The sequence below is a fragment of the Belonocnema kinseyi genome, chromosome 6, assembly GCF_010883055.1.
Source record: "Belonocnema kinseyi isolate 2016_QV_RU_SX_M_011 chromosome 6, B_treatae_v1, whole genome shotgun sequence".
Lineage (NCBI taxonomy): Eukaryota > Metazoa > Arthropoda > Insecta > Hymenoptera > Cynipidae > Belonocnema > Belonocnema kinseyi.
Window position 1 is genome coordinate 87,285,592 of NC_046662.1, and position 18,545 is coordinate 87,304,136.

General features: G+C 33.6%; 1 protein-coding gene across 5 annotated transcripts in view; it reads right to left on the bottom strand.

The window, feature by feature from the left end:
• The window catches only part of LOC117174433, a 184,364-nt gene that overhangs the window by 90,484 nt on the left and 75,335 nt on the right, over nt 1-18,545 (bottom strand). For 4 of the 5 annotated variants that reach the window (XM_033363555.1, XM_033363551.1, XM_033363553.1 and 1 more), the window contains exon 2: nt 11,557-11,590. The gene's annotated coding sequence lies outside the window, so the exon portion shown is untranslated. Of the gene's footprint in view, nt 1-11,556; nt 11,591-11,788; nt 11,837-18,545 lie in introns of those variants that run through there. The other variant, XM_033363554.1, reaches the window with a different exon arrangement.

Below are 18,545 nucleotides of genomic sequence, written 5' to 3' on the forward strand. Positions count from 1 at the left end.
AAGTTCGTGATTTTGTTCAAGAGTATTACCTCATTCTGTTGAGCCCTCCCATAAGACTACATATTAAAATCACAACTTTTTAATAGCGTTTTTTTCGATAATCTTTAATAATACATTCGGAAAGCCAGATTATTGTCGTTTTTTGGTACAGATATATCTTAATTAATTGAATTCACACATTGGACAGGTATTTTCAAGCATAAAATATTTGAAGTCAAATAGTAGACCACCATAATAGCTTTATATTCAATTGTGTGAACATTTTTGATTGGAGTTTAGGCTTAATATTATGTACATTCCCTTGTATTGTTTTTATTGTTGTTTATGGTCATTTATAGTTCACACACCTAGCTATTATATCGGCATTTAACAAATGTTAAATAATTAATAAGTTAATTCAAAATAAAAAAAATATGAAAGTACTGCCACTTGTCTAAAACGGTCAGTGGGTTGTAAGGTGAAAATGCCCCCCCCCCCCTGTGCGCCCTCACGCGGCGCGGTGCGACGAAACGATCAGGCCATGCGATGGTGAAAAATACAATCAGTCAGCTTTCATGCAAAGTGTAACCTTCTAACGTAAGAATAAAAGTGTTCCAGACTTTTAAGCAAATAAACAAATATAAACAAATATGATTTCCTGCAACACAGATAATAATAATTATTTAATAGAAACATTACTAAATATCCGAAAAATGTTTGATATATCATTAATTTTGTCTTAAAACAACAAGTTTGAAATTTAACCTGAACATTTGAAATTGTGTCTTTTTTGTAAAAAATATTAAATTGCATATTGATCTACTTAATAATAATTTTTCCGTTTAAAAAGGAATTAAGACCAAAAAACGGAAAAAAATATTCAATGGTAATATCTCATGCGCATTACACCAGTAAATTTATTTTAAGGTTAGACCTTGAATCCAAGACTATGACAAACAATAAATGGCTCTGTTTTCGGTCCTTCAACTTATGATTACGTTTACAAGTAGTAAATTTAGTATTGATTTATTTTAAATCTTAATGCAGCTTTGAAAATGACAAAATACAAAAGAAAGAGTGAAAGGGCAAAATCATTATGTTTGCTTATATACAAGTCTTCATAAATATCTATAAATGTGACGTCTATTAGCATTCATAATAATATTGCACACGAAGAATGAGTTGAAGCTTATACTTTTAAAATGTTGCTATTATATCATATTTCTAATGCAAAAAAGTTATCCTCATAAATTAAATGCTGTTAAAAATGATTCAACAACTGTACTAAAAAAGCTTATTAGAAAATAAAAAAGTTTATAATTGTTTAATTCAGAAGGCCATTTTAATTAAACGTGTAGTTAAGACGGCCAAAAACCTGGCAATTTTTTCTCGACACTGTGTACTTATTGAATTAGTTTAATTATGACTTAATGTTTTCAATCTTTAGAATATATAAAAGTATTGCCTGTAACATAATTTCTTGTCACCTGATATTTAACATTCAAAAGTAATCCTCTCTTGAATTTTGAACTGGCCGTTTTAAACCGACTTCCCCTACTTTCCTCGCTCTACGCTCTTGGTCATTGTACTTTCCCCATATTTTTGCATGGGAATTTTAAAATTTAACACCAAACCATCGGAAGCTGAAATTTAGTGATTGTGAATTCTCTTTCGTTAAAGCATTTTCGACTTTAACGCACACATTCTCACCACGTGCCTCGTAAGAAAAAAGGTGAAAAACAAATTTTTAGATATAATTTAGGCAAACAATTTCTATATCAAACATTTTATTGTACCTGTCGTCATTTTTCCAAAAAAGTGATTTTATTTTTTTAATTCTATTTTCACGTTAAAAGGCAGTCTACTCGTCCTATCTATATAGTTTTAAAAACAAATTGGTAGATCTCTTTTTGTTGAAAAACTTGTGTCTATTCATTGTATTCGTATCTTGTGTTGGTTTTCCAAAAATTTATTTAAAAAAAGTTTTAATGTTATATTGAACGATTGAAATAAAAACTAAAGATCCTATAAAAAACATAACAAATTTATAGAGCTTTTTTGGTCGTACACTTTTTGTTAATTCATCTTTTATTTTTTTAATTCATTTTTTCTTCTTTCTTGAATAGTTTTAAAGTGAAATCGAATTTTTTATTTGTCCTTTTTTATGCCTTATAACAGTGTGTCAAAGTTCAATCCAATCTGATCAGTCTGTGGAAAGTTATTATGCCTACAGGATACAGATATACAAACATACATACGCAAACAGGCATATAGACAGACTTCGTAAACATCGGTATTTCTGACTCAAGGTGTCTCAAAACGTGGATATTTAATGAAAACCGACGAAATCAAATCTTACATAAAACTAATACATTCTCATTAGGATGAGAATGTAAAAAGAAATCTCTCCTTTCGGACTACCCTAGTATTTTTATATTGTCACATTTATGCGAATAATTTCTTAACATTGAAAAAAAGAAACGCGAACAAGCAAAATAAAATGAAGATGCTCTAGTACTTTCTTCCTGCAGTAGTGCAGAAACTTCCTCAGTGAACTCAAAAGCACAAGCCATGCACCGACAAACCAGGCTTATTTTAACCTCAAGTAGAACCATCTAACTTTAAAGTGGCTGATCAGCAATGGTGAACGCTACAGGCTGAGGATATGAGGATATGCTCCTAAGCCAAAAAAATAGTCATAGCTTGCTCTTCCTGCTACTTGATTCATTTGTGTGTATATGTCAGTATTTTTAGCGAGTCATGGATGAGTGTATACTGAATAGTGATTGTGGTAGCACTGTCTACAGGGAAAGCGTTTACACTGTCTTCATACCGACTGGTATATTAGGTCATCTCGCGGGCTTGGCTTGCATAATGATCAAGCGTTTCTGTCACCAAAGCCGAACCAATCGTCCCACCTTAATAACTGATCATTGAAATAATATTTCCATGATTAGGGAAATTATAGCCATACATGTTTCCGGCTGGTCTTTATGTACAGATATTCAGTCCTTCAGCTCGATTTAAAATTATTGCAGCCCGAGCATGCTTTCTTGAGTAAAAAAATATTTACTTTAAAAATTCTGAAAAATCTGCCACACAAATTACTATGTAAATTTAAAAAAAATGAGTATATAATATTAATATAATTTGAAAATTTTCTCCTTCTAAATGCAAAAAAGTGCTCTGCCTGAGCATTATCACATAACATTATACATTATTGTACATTATTACATTTTAATTACATTTCTCAAGAGACCTTGAAAAAGCGTAGTAGTTTGAATATTATTATTTCAGTGAAAAGTCACAGAAGTGCCTTCTCGCCCTCACGATACGTTGAAATGTGGTAGGGGTTTAACCCACATTATTTCTACGACCAAGTACAGGAGTTCGTTTACTTTATTTATTTGAAAAACAAGTCAGGTTACAAAAATTACGTACAATTGTAATTGAATTTACATAAGCTTATTATAACATGTAAATTACAGCAGTGAGATAATACTATATTTCTCACATAACTACATTATCAAGGGAAATCATCTTCATGCTGGGTTTTTGAGCTGTTCCTAAAGTTTCTTACTATTTTAATTTGACATACGGTTTTTTTCTCATATTAGAAAGAAGGCTAATCAAATTTGGTGTCTTAGTAAGCCCAATTTAAAAGGAGAATGTCAATTTTATAAAGAGGTATGGCAAAAACGTAAAATTTTGATGTATTCCAAAAATTGTAATAACTCGAGAAATAATGCAATTTTTTTAATGTTCTTAAGCTTATTTTAAGCGGGATTCTACGTAGTATTTGTATACCATGTATAAAATTACCGGGCAAGACTAGCTTTCAGTCAAGGCATTGACTAGACTGTCTAATGTACCCCTAAACAGGTGCAGGCTAGTACTCCATGACAAAAAATGTCCAAGTATCAAACCCAATTCTTTTTTTCTACATTTCTAAAAAAACCAGGGAGTTCAAAAGCACCAAATATGAAAAATGAACATTAAAAAAATTAATTTTTTTTCTCACAATCTAGTCAGTTTTTTCGAGCCGTAAGCGGGACCTGGCTAGACCGTCATGGCCAAACGTTTTTCTAATGTCCAACTCAAATAAAAAAAAAATAAATAAAAAAATATCCTAAAAAATGCCTTAAAAAAATGCGTTTTTCCATTAATTATTTTTTTTCTACATTAAAAACAGTAGGGCATATATTATGCTACGATTGGAGAAAACAGTGGGCAATAGTGAAGGACATAGCACGAGATAGCAACACGAGGACGAGTCACGAATATACATGAGTGTTGCAAACCGCCCTTCTGAGTTGTAGATTACGCCACGTGACGGCTTATTCAATCGCACATTCACGATAGAGAATCACTTTCTCCCACTGTTTACATACTTTTTCCCACTTCTTAAAAAACTCTTTTTCAACGATCATTTCAACGATTGAGAAATCGCTGATTTTGCCCACTATTTTCATACAGAAAAAGTATTTTTTTTTGCGTAGATGTTGGACAAAAATTATTTTGTCTTATCATCTACAGATTTTTTGAAATAATTTTTAATCTTAACTATCTAAAATAGTTTTACACTAGACTGACTGACTAACGCTAGATTAGCTCGTCCAGACTAGCGCTAGATTGATAGTACCACATTAGTGGTTTGAACTGTCTATCTTAACCCCAAATAATTCCTCGATAATTTTCTAGACGGGTTAAATCATTAAGATATTGTTTCCCTAGATTCTGCCCTTAGAGCACACTTGACACAAAAGAATCGCAAAATTTGTGAAATATGTAAATACTTATCAACATTTAAGAAAATGATGATTTATCATATTTTAATCAATGTTAGTAATATTGATACAAATATTATTGTTTTGATTTCTTTATGGAAAATTTTGCTTAAAATGAGAGTAAAAACATTTAAAAAATGTTAATAATTTCCAGAGTTATTCCAATTATTCGAAAGCCTTAAGATTTGAAATTGTTTTGCAATGTGTTTTATAAAATTGACATTTTGCCTTCAACTTGGATTTATTAGACGCATAATCTTAATGCATTTTATTTTATATTATAAGGTTTTTTTACAAGTAAAATTATTAAAATTAAGGCATTTTAGCAACAGGTATCTTACTTTTTACAAATAAAAAAAATCTGCTCGTCCTCTCTAAAAATTATTAATAAACAAATTTGAATATTCTTTTTGGGTGAAGGTTATTTTTTTCGTGCCTTATGTCGTTTTCCAAAAAGTTTAATTTTTTCATTTTCATTGTTGTTTTTTACGAATTAAACCAAAACTACGCAAACTGTCTAATAATGGTTAATAACAAAGGACCCCGCATAATTAACATTAAAATCCGGCCCCGGTCAAATTGGCTAAAATTGCAATATAATATAGTTCAAAGTCTCCTGTTCAAAAAATTCTTATGGGTACTAGTCCAAAAAATTTAAACTTTACGTCTTAACTGACTGACTGGACTAAAAAAATGTCTTGAATTTGTTGGTTAGACTGATCTTTAGTCTCATCTTAAAGGATTGGACGTCTTGTCTTTGTTGTTTGGACTGATTTATAGTCTTGTCTTAACCGACTGGACTAATAACATTTCTTGCCTTTGTTGGTTGGACGCGGTAGCCTACTTATTTCCGAATTCTCAATTTTCGAGCGTTTTCGAGGAAAATCGACGACTATAAATAGTCTTGTTTAAAACTACTGGACTAATAACACGTCTTGCATTTGTTGGTTGGCCTGATTTATTGTCTGGTCTTCACCGACTGGACTGATAACATGTCTTGCCTTTGTGGGTTGGACTAATTTATAGTCTTGTCTTAACCGACTGGACTAATAACGTGTCTTGCCTTTTTGCTTGGACGCGGAAGCCTACTTATTTCCAAATTCGCAATTTTCGAGCGTTTTCGAGGAAAAAGCGAGGACTATAAATAGTCTTGTTTAAGACCACTGGACTAATAATACGTCTTGCATTTGTTGGGTGGACTGATTTATTGTCTGGTCTTCACCGACATGTCTTGCCTTTGTTGGTTGGACTGATTTATAGTGTTGTCTTAACTGACTGGACTAATAGCATGTCTTGTCTTTGTTTTTTGGACTGATTTATAGTCTTGTCTTAGCCGACTGGACTAATAACATGTCTTGTCTTTATTGGTTGGACGCGGAAGCCTACTTATTGCCGAACTCGCAATTTTTGAGCGTTTTTGAGGTAAACCGAGGAGTGTAAATTTATGATAAGTTCTCTCCAACCTCGTGCAGAACTCTGGACTTTCTGAGTATTAAGATTTTGCCTCGGGAAGTGATAAAAAGTATAGGATAAGTAGCTAGAATCAGTGGCGTAACTACGATAACGGGTTCCCAGATATTTTTTTTAGAAGGGGGTCCTTTTTCGGAAAAATATGACAATATAGCCTACAAAACCACCCTAGTAGCACGGAAAATTCCAGGAATGTTCCCTGAGCGGGTAAAATTTCCACAACTTAGGAACGTTCCAGTGGAACGTTCAAAGAATAGATGATCGTTATTGTTATTATTATCAAAGAATATCCGATAAACCGTAAGTGATAGGTCAATATTGATGTCAGTTTATGATATAGATACCATATTACAATGTAGTATATACGGTACTCAAAATTCAAAAATGACATCTATTTTAACCTATCTCTTACGGTTTACGAGATAATCGTTATTAAAAATAACAATAATAGAATGTTCCCGACAGGTTCCAGTGGAACGTTCCGCTGGAACGTTCCAAAGATTCCCGCGGAATGTTCCAGACACGTCCCCGGAATGTTTCATGCTATTAGGGCATAGTTTTGGGGGCACCTGATGTTACACGGCCGCAGACAACCTATCTAGCCACACGGGCAGTAGTTACGCCACTGGTTTGCATAACAGTACAAACGCAGGGGAGCGGCGGGTAATGCAGCGCATATACTATACATCAGTCGATATAGCGGGAAAAATAATGGAATGATAAAATATGTGCCGCACAGATCAATATTTTGGCTTTGCTTTATGTATAGCAAGAATCAAATGATCGTTAATTGAAATGCCTTATTATTTAATCTTACTAAAAAGTGCCCGTGCGTCTAGTTACCTTACCCAGTGGGTAATGCGACGTGCTCTTATTTATGCTGTTTATTTCAATTTTAAAATAATTGTTTAACAATAGTAGAAATTATCTCAGTAAAATGTGGTACCTATATTTATGAGTAGCCATTTTCAATTTTCTGAGGTTACAATTCGCGTATATTAGAAAGCCAATGCTATTCTTTTCTTTGTCCACTTCGATATTTCATCAAATTAATTATACAGATTTTACCCTAAAGTACACATATAATCGAATACTGATGCATGCAACTTAATGCAGAGAATTAATGTAAAAAAATTATCACAGTTAGAATAGATATTATGATTTGATAAATATCATCTGCAGTTTATGTGGCAAACTTGCAAACATAAAGGCGTATTCAAACACTTTTCATCTTAATTCATCCATCGGTAACTGTACATCGATCTCTAACTTATCAAGCCCACTTTGCAAGCGATTTGTTTGTGAATGTGCCTTAATGTTGATTTGTTTAAGGTCTAAGGTACAATTCTCCTAAAGGCACTTCAGCATTAAAATGGCCGTCGTGTCATATTGTATTCACAAAAAAATGGTGGTTTTTCTTTAGATTCCTCGTGTGGAAATTTGTTCATGGGCCTGAGGGGGCCCAATTCTGGAAAAATAGGCCCTGGCCTGGCGATCAAGCCTGGGTCAAGCTAGAATGAAACACTAAATCTGGCCAGGGCCTAGCTTGATCGCCGAGCCTGGTCCTGGCTTCATTCTAGCTTATTATCGATTCCGCTCGGCGCCAATTTTAATTTTAGGAAGGCTTGTTTTTCTTCTACAAAAAATTAATTAAATCTAAAACCATCCATTTTATGCATATCACACATCTTGTTACTTCTTTTTCAGTACAAACTTGACGAAATTAAAAAAAAAAACGTTCACAAAAACGTCAACTTGCAGAAAAAAAGTAATCATAGAGTGTCAAGCAGGGAAGCATTTGATGTGAAAAATCTAAAAGGAAAACTTCATTAGCACTATCCACCATGTTCGTCTCATACAGGTCACTCTCCTTGCATTTAAAAAATATCAACGAGCAGTTTAAAATAATCACGAAAATAGATTTTAATTAAAAACACCAAAAACATAACACTGATTGACACTCGCTTGTTGCTCCATTAGTCATGACGTTCGGATTACTTCGGATGTATTCGGTTCGCATCGCGTCCACAACGGTAACCAATCCTGTTGTCAACGCTACTCATGTGCAGTGCGAAAGAATACTAGAATTGGCAGCACTGCTATCCAGCCGGACTCGCGCTATAGCCACTAGGAAATACAATCTAGAACCAGGATAAGGGCCCCCGGACTGGCTCAAGCGTGGACACTGGAAGTAACTTAGCGATTTCTACACGCGACCTTAAACAGACCAACAAGAAGGCACATTTATAAACAAAATGCTTGCAAAGTGGATTTGATCATTTAGGGATCGATTTTCAGTCATCAACCGATGACTTGATGAAATGATAATTATTAAGCTATTGTATCTATTCTAATTGTGATAATATTTCGCACTTTGATTGTCTTCATTAAATTATATCTATCAGAGTTTGATTACATATGCGCCTTAAGGTAAAAGTAGTACTATTGTGGTCCAAATAGAGTCTCCTGTGGAACTATACTGCATCGTTTTGGGTTCCTTTTCAGCCAGAGGAATTCGTTTTTGTTGATAAAAGAATTTTGTTTGACGAATAACTATGTTTGAAATTATTTGTTTATTTTTGAAATTGGAAACATTAGAGTTAAAGCGTTTGATCTCCTCGAATAAATAAAACATGATTTATTCAAATGCACTACAATAATCTTCCACCTATTGTAACGGTCGTGAAACATACACGACTACTTATTTAAGGGTGGAGAAGCCCCCACCCTCTACGGCGAGTTGACGAGATAATATTGTCAAACGACGTTCATTCGCTGCCCCGTTCTTGTATCGATGAGGGAGTTGTAAGCAACTTTTTCGACTGCGCATATGAAAAAGGACTGGTCTATTTGAAATAAAAAAATACTATCAAGAATGATACAGATAAATGCACCCGCCTCGCAGTCTTTCACGGTTTTCCAAGCCCTCGAACTGCTGGCCCACGCGACTCTAACCTCAAGCAAAAAGGCGCAGTACGCGGGTACTCACATGCGAAAGTTGCGCAATATTATGCATTCCAGTTGGAAACAATTCAGGCGGCCCTGATTTGCGCAGTTGAAGAAGTCGCAGCGTATTATGCATGCCAATGTTTTCCAGTATTTTTGTTGACGAATGACAATTTTCCAACTGAAAATCAATATAATAGAATAAAAAAAACTGACTCAAATATTTCGTGGAACATTGAGTTTTGCATCATGACGTCATTGACGCGATCATGCTAGAATATGTGAAAATGTCTGGAAGGTTAGCATTGTGCTTAATATAGGAGTGCAGACAACTTTTTGGAGAAAATATTCTAAGAGTATAAAAGTAAGTTTAAATATTAATATTTGAAAAGTGTATAATGCGAAGATAAGTAGAAATTTCAATCGTGAGTAAGGCCATCTTCATATTTCTTGACATAGGAGTGCAGACGACTTTTTGAAGAAAAAAATTCTAAACGTAAAGGTAAGTTACGAAGGTCTCAATAGTAATATATAACAAGTGTAGAATGTACTTTCTCAGTCATACCCCATTCTTTTTTCAATTGACCAACTTTGTGTGTCACTAAAGAAAAGAAAATGTTCAAAATTTGAGATTAGTCTATCCAATCATTTGAGAAATATTACTATTCGTACATTTATGGTTTACTTTTACGTTTAGAATATTTTTTCGAAAACGCTGTCTGAATTCCCATAACGTCATGCTAAAATAGTCAATTCAAATCAACGCGGGCCTCTCCCTCTTCAGACCTCTTTTTTTAATTGGTCAGTCAGTAACGCGGGTGTGACCGTACATCACGTACAAGGACCGGGTGACGGAACTGCGCGATTTCTAATAAGCGTGTTTAGGGGATATCGAATAGGTGAACTTTCGACTACACGATCGTTAGAATAAGTGGAAGTATATTGTATTCTTTCTATCTAATGAGTATCGTGATAGCTTATCAGCTTTATTAAATTCCGCAATTGTTAACACTTAATATTTAGCTTTGTTATAAATAACTTATGAAAAAATAGAAAATCTTAATAATTTTGGTTGACATTTTTTTCCTGTTGTATGTGTATCGAAATAGCTTATTACACCCATTAAACGTTAGGTACTTGTTAACAGTTAACATTTAGTTTTTTATAAATAAGATAAGAAACCTTTAAAAAAATGTTTTTGCTTTTTTCGAGAAAAATAATTCGTTGGCATCTAATATATGTCGAAATAGCTTACCAGGATTATTAAACTACAGTAAATTGTGAACACTTAATATACGAGTAATTCTACACATACAAAGCACTCCTTCAATAAGAAAATTTTTCCCCAAAATTTTGTCTTCATTTTTATTTGCAATTCAAGATGGATTTACTTACACTACAAACGGAGCTTATGAAAGTATTTACTTATCCGTGAGACCTTTAAAAATTAGTAACTTTAAAGAATATGAAAATTATAAATTAATCTATGTTTTAAGAAAATTTATTTAAAAAAATCTGTTTTCCTTTTTTAATTTTGGATTCTACAGGCGTAGTTTAAGATTAATGTGGTGTTATTGTTGAGATACATCGGGTGTAATTGACGACAATGATAACCAGCAAAAGTCTCAACCTGTTATGTTCTCTATGAAGTCACTCACTAGTGGAAGAATCTGCGACCATCAAGGCTAACGGCTCGCAATCAAAACATTATAACCGAGTGATACGCGATATATTTCCAATTATTGAAGTCCCTGAGTCGGTAATACTGTGATAATCCATTGACATAATATTGTACCAGCAGTTACAAATCAATAAAACAGGTTTATTGATTTACAGCACAAGAAGCATTGTTTTATTTATTAAAACAATGAAAATTTTATTTTGGAAAATGATTTCGTAAAGCCTGATAGGATTGCAAAACACAAAAACTTCAAATTATTGTTTCCTTAAATAACAAAAGTGATAAATACCTAATCTAAAATTAATAGAACTAGTCTGCGATTTTTTAATAATTCTTTACTCGATATTAATGAGTTGCGAATTTGGTTTATTAGTATTAGAAAGAGCCAAACGCAGATAAGGTTCTTTAGAGATCAGTGCCGATTTTCGCCATGTAACTTGTAGTGATATAAGATGACAATCAATACATCTTTCATTTATATTGATAAAAACAGAATCTTTACTTCAATACTTCATATGTACAAGAGCATTACACCCCATTGCAAGAATGTCGTTGTTTGGAAACAAACGCAAGTCCTTCTCCGGCTTCGTTTTACGATTCTTCGACTCATCGCGAAAATATACGTCACAGGATGTCACAGCAATGTGAGGTTGGAATTTCGTTTTGCAGAAAATATATAAAAATAGTACTCACCTCAATGTCGAATCAAATTAGTCCTTGGCTACACCTGTAAGAGAAATGATTGATTTAAGTTTTATTGTCGCCCAATTATTTTCACAAAAAATTATGCATAATTAATAATGCCAGTTCACTAAAAAAGTTCTTCTTTGTACAATTCAATTCAAAAAAATGAAAAGCAGAGAACTTTTTCTCGATACTCAAAGCGAACTTAATCGATTAGTTTTAAAGGAAGTTGTTGGCATACCGGGATAACTATTTAATGGAGTTTATCTCCTCCATTTCAATTTTCGAAGTATTCGAGAAAACGAGTCTTAGAGAAAAATTTGGCAATCGAAGAAACCCATATTTGGTCACTAAATACATGATTGCTGTATACAAAAGTTCCGAGAAGTCGATCAATAATTATCGAACTATGTGAAAAGAGAGCCATCGATAGTGTGGAGCACGTGAATTATTGTTTTTGTTAAGGTGTGCCAAGGATCGTTTCTGCCGTGAATTCACACATTTCTTTGGCGCGACACTTTCATTACGTCACACTGCGTTCCGTGTACAAGCAGGAAACCATTGACCCCGATTGTCAAACAAAACCACTGGGACACGTCATTTTCTACATGTCCACTATAATTTCTAGGTGATGATCATCTGATATGTTTTAAAGTATGAAAAATATTAAATACAGTTTAATTTCGTCAAAAAATATTTTTGAATGAAATTAATATTTTCATAGAGTAATCATTTCAGTCCGAAATGCATATCGCAGTGCTTGATGCGTGAGAAAATATTTGCAAGAATGGCCTTTCGAGAAGCGTTTTTCACTAGAAATCCCTCGGGACTGAACAGAGTTTTACCAGGAGATGATAAGAGCTAGTAGCTCGAAACTCTTTCTGCTAGCCAGCTTGGAGTGTGACTATCGACCACGAGACGATGAGACACCTGCTGCACGCATTTCCGGGTAACCTAGAGGGATTTCGCTTGGGAATTAAACTCTCTTAGTTGTGAACTCTGATGTGTTCGGGTTAAAATTGTCGGAAATGCAGCGCATTTCCGTGAATTGTGTACTGTCTAAAGAAGTCCTGACGTCGCATACTGAGAAGAAGTTGAGAATAATATGTTAGCAGCGAGGCATCTGTTTTGGAATTTGAGCATGCGTGTGCATATCTGCGCAAGTGCAGTGCTCGGCTGAAAAAATGCGACCAAGATTAACCTGTTGTTCAATATTCCAGATAATTAATTTTTTATTTCATTGCACCATTATCTTTTCCACTGTATTTGATTACTGACAATTATTAAGGGATCTTTTTACTGCTATTACAGGCTGTTATTATATTGCTAGATGTAATTGAACGTTATTATGGTATTTCAATTTTGTTGTAAAGAGACCTTATTTTCCGTTACTGTGTGTTTGCTAATCATTGCTAAAGGATTTTAGCTCCTAGTGGAAGTTATTATTAATTGTGGGTACAAATTGTTATTGATGGTTAAAATGTTGTCCTTAATCGTTGAGAATGTTAATATTAAACTGAGAGACTTCTTTTTAGCATAAATGAAGACAATGATTGAGAATTTAGTATAATATCGTTTCATTCAAAAAAGTGAACACATATTTTGAAGTTGTCACACAAAGCATATGAAAATTTCAAACGACTATATGAAAAATAACTCACTCCAGCAAAAGATATAGCCTTCAGAAGGATGAACTAAACACACAAAACAAATACAATTAAGTAAGGAAACACGCGTACAATTATTATTTTTATTATTATATGCTTAATTTATTCACTACATATATCACTGCACGCTTAATCGCTATGAAAAATCGGAACGACTGTGACGAGATTCGAACCTAACTTACCTAAATAACTAACGCATTCCTTAACAACTAAACCCCACAGCTAACTTAAAGTATGGAATATTTGGCAAAAATCTCGACTAAGCGACGTAGCTTGACAACTCAGGGCAGTACACTGAAATAAATAGTTTGAGTTTACTGGCAATCCGAGTTTGCTTGAGAATTTCCAACTGAATTAGAAAGAAAATTGTACTGTCTCAGCAATACAAATTTGAGATTTATAACCTACGTATAACAGAATCACCAAGCCTAATATGACAAAGCAAGTTTGTTTGACTGAAATGATATTCGGGAAAAGTGTAGTATTAGATATATGATTAAAATATCAAAATATTATAGTGTAAGTTCAAAAATGTTATGCCTCGGTATCATGGCTGTATTTTACGTATACTTTTATCAATTATCTATTTAAAAGAACACTGCGTTTAAGTGTTGCACTGGGCATCCGACTATTTGCTTGATACAGCCATGCCAATCGATGTATTGTACCGTGCATGTTGTGCTAGATTGATGAGCCGGTAAGGTGCGCGTCGACTCGGCATTAGTCGCCGTCTTCAGACTTGTTTTATAGCAAATGAGATTAGTGAAGAAGCTTTTGAATACCTAACCCCAAAATTTGTACAAGATTGAGATTTATTAAATATTCTATTAAACAATTTCTAAATGAATTATGTATTTAACATTTATTTGAATTTTATGTATACAATATGTCAGGACTTTTAGGTAATTTCGTTATTTTACGCCTAATTTCAAAGACTTTGAAATACTTTCTATGAGTTTACAAGATTTAAAGTGATTTTAAGGGATTTTGTAGCATTTCAATGAATTTGATATGGTTTAAAAAATCGCCAAAGGACTTCTGAATATTACAAAGCATTTTAAATGTTTTTAAAAAATTCAAAAAAGTTTAAGGATCTTCACGTAAATTAGAAATATTTCAAAGTGTTAATACAGATTTTCAGGAATTTCAAGGGATTTAAAGGGAGTTATTGGATTTAAATATTTTTAAAGTTTATAATTGAATTTCAAAAGATTTAAAAATATTAAAAAATATTTAAAAGAGTTCAAGATATTTGAAATGAATTTAAGGGATTTTAAGTAATTTTGAAGAACTTTTAAGGAATTTCAGTAGAATTTAAATGATTTTTAAGATTTTAAAGTAATTTTAAATTAATGAATAATGTTCCCGTGTGGAAATAGCCCGGGTTAGCCCTGGCACAACAAGGTTTCCATTAGGAAATGGATGCGTATACCCGCATGGATATTCTACGCGTGGAGAGATATTGGGTGAATATCTTTTTGACACAAAAAAATATCCCGCGAAGAAAAATTGTAATCGATTTAAATTACTTATTTGAAAAGTATTTGATTGATATTCCTATTAAAAGTTCGTGTATTTTATATTTACATAACGCCTCATAATAATAAATAATTAGAAAAAGGGAACTTAAAATTTGGTACTTTAACTTTTCTGAACTGTAGCTTATGAGGATGGCTTTTTCAACGAGTTTCAACTTGTCGGTATAGCGCAGTGGCTAGCAATCCAGACTACTAGAGGTTAGATTTAAATTAAAATGTAATATATGTATTTTACTCTAAACAGGACTATTAATATTTAAAGTCAAAATACTCGCAATCATTTAATATTTATTTTTTAAATACCTTTTTTTATAGACCTTTATAGACTGTATTTTAGCTAGAATTTTTGATTTTATAGAGCTATTTAAAATTTTTCGTATTCCCTGCCTTTTTATCGAGGTTACGTCACCCCGGCCTTTAAGTTTTATAGAACTTTATAACACATTTCGTTGAATAGTTTAACGCAATTTGAAACAAAGACAATTTTTTTCCGTGTATCTTTGATGAATACTTTTCAACGAAATCATAGTTTTATATTATTAATAATAACGAAAGTACGAAAAAATGGAATTTTTAAATTAATTTCAACTCCACTGCAGTACGGAGGATACATCCTCATTAGCATTTTATATCAGCTGAGAGCCGTACGTATGGTTGATCTACCCCAACCAAATTCTGTTTGACGCAGCCGTACAAATTCGTTCTAATACAGCCATCTTATGTTTATAAATGTCTATTAGAACAAATGACTGAAGCAGTAATATTGCTTCAGTAATTATGGTATGTATAAAATACGCAAACCGTATGGCTGTAGCTGAGCGAGCAATACATTATGGTTGGAATAAGCAAAATTGTGCGTGTATCGTCGAATTATTTCCTTCAGTGCATGATAAATATCTGGGCCCTTTTTCACGAGCGATTTGTTACTTCAGACATTTAGTTAACAGATAGGTTGAGCATGTGATCACCTTCAATGATTAAATTGATTTTCATAAAATAAATGGCGGAAACAATCGAGGAACATTCTCAAACGAAACTATATGATAAATCAAGAATAATGATTGCATAGTTTGCAATGCGTCTCAGGTTTCCGTCAATTTCATATTGACAACTTTAATTTCTAAAATACGTTTTCGAGATTGTGATATTCACTATTTTCCTGATTCAATTTTTTTCGAAAACTCAGTAAAAAGAATATCATTTGTTCATAGTGGTAATTCTTGAAATGGATATTCATAATATTTCGTATTTAAAATACTGCTTTGTTATCTTCGTATTTTAAATACTCGTATGATAATATTAAACTTCGGTACTGTAATACGAATATGTGTAATAAAGCCTCGGTTTTCCCTATTTTGGAACTATATTATAAAAAATTCTAATTTATTTTTTATTTATTATAACAAAAGGTCTTTCAGTGTACCTGTAACAAGGATTATTATTGTCTGTCCTAAGCATACTGATTGTTCCTAGGGAATATTGTTTATTGTTTCTCGGAGATTGTATAAAACTTTTCTAGAGTTTTAATCGACTTCATTAGCCTTTTGTATTTTCTATTACTACGGATTGATGTATACAATTTTTAGGGGTTGCTATTAAATGTGGTTAGAGGTTTTTATGAACCATTGCCCGAAGTTATTATGATTTCGCTGATGTTTTATTGACCATTGCTAAGGATGTGATTCTCCCTTGCTAAAGGTTTCTATCATATTTTTCTAGGGGTTGATGTCGACTCTCTCCAGGGTTTATTGGCCACAATTAGAGTATGTTATTAAATGACATTGTAGCGGTCATTATTTGATAATTTTTTATTAGCAAAAGACTTATAGTGGCATCAAATTTCAGGGTCATTAGCGACTTCTGTATAGTATCTTATTACTTTGAGGTATCTGTGGGATAGTACACCCAGAAATAGAATCTTCACACCTTTTTGTTAACTCGCGTAACCTCGCTTCATGCTCTGGGAATCGAATCCATAATAGGGTAGCTACCAAGGCTACAGTATTGGAACATGAGAAAAGTACTTGACCTTTGCTACACTCAGAGAAAATGCTATTGAATCAAAAGTACGCATTTTAGCGCTCGTTCTAATGTAGATATTATTGGTTGAAATGAATATATTTTCGAATATATATCATCACTATTAAGCAGATATAAATCATTGTACTTCGTGAGATTCTTCGCTTGGGGTGATTGCTAGAGAGATTGATCAGCAACCTGGGTCGGAGCAGTGTTGCGGAACGAACGTGTTCTTTACCTAAATAGCACGAGAATTCTGGATCAATCTGAAAAATCTCTATCCCTTCCATACACTACTTCTTTCCCCTGCCGAGTGAGTCACGCCTACCCCGAAAGGGAAATGGATTAATGGTATAATAATAGCATCTGCTTTCGAACGATTGCGAAATTGCGCACTTTCGATTCAATATCACTTTTTCTCAGAGTAAATATGTGTTGTGATCGTCTCTTGCTAGATGTTGTTTTTGTTTTGTTATGAATTATGAATCACCATTGATAGAGGTGGTTTATGATCCCTACTTTAGAGTTTCTTTGATGTAAATTTTGCTTGAAGTTATTCTTGACTATTGATAGGGCCATCACAAAAGTTTTTATTGTGCGATGCTAAGGTTTCTTATTGCCCTGTGCTGAGTGTGATTACTATACGTTTCAAGAGTATTGTTTACCGTTGCTGCTGGATTTTATTAGCCCATGCTGAGTATTTTATTGTTCATTATTTTGGGTTGTTATTTTTCTTTGCTATGGTGTATTACCTAGAACTGTTATTATTGAATGTTTTGCAAGCAGAAAAAGGTGAATTGCAGAGCAAGATTTGAACAATATTATGCTCAGGAATCTCAGACTAAGAACTTGTAATGGAAAAATCGAAATCAATAACGAACTTTCGACCTCATTCGTGGGGCCTTCCCGGCCTGAGCCCTGAACTATTGCAGCTTCATTCCAAGCGCCACTGCAGGCAGCACTCCACATCTGGGTGGAGCGCTGGGCGCCAAGTACTCTTCTAGCAAAATTCATCCTGGATCCTGGCTCAAAATAGAGAACTCAATCCCTATTTTTCACATTCCATTTTTTACCGGGTATTAGTAACTATTACTAGAGGTTGCTACGGATCATTTCTAGGGGTTTATTTACCGTTGATAGAGGTTTTTATGGGCTGCTTGACAATTTTTGTCTGCTGCTATGTGTTATTTCTTAACCGTTATATTTGGTGCGATTTAAATTAACAGTTTCAAATAGCGTACGATACGATGATTTCCACGTTGTACAAAAACCTCAGAATTAACATAAGAATATTAAGACATACACGTGTAAGCATAAATTTGCATAATCTTATTGTTGGTATTAACTCTTAACTGAACATATCTTTACATACTCTACATCCTGAGAAAGAATGCAGACTGCTGTGTTATAACTATGCAAAAATAACTTCTTTCGAGTGATTCACCGCGTGGTGTCGCGTCCGCCATCCGTTGGAAACTCGAAGGCAAGACCTCCATGATAGGGTTGTAATGCATCGCACGGTATCAAATTACTCCCTTGAAGACTTGAAGGTAGTTGTGCACCTGTGGCATCGTCCAGCTAGCCACGCATTTTCAAGGAGAGACGAGATAACACCACACTGCGACTATGTAATCTTTATCAGTTTGTCGCTGACAAACGATAAGATTGCCAGCATCAGAGGATGTGAATTATAGGTATAATGCGGCCCACACACTCCAAGATTCTCTGCTGTAAGTTCATTCATTCGCACGTCATTCAACTGTATCGAGTACTA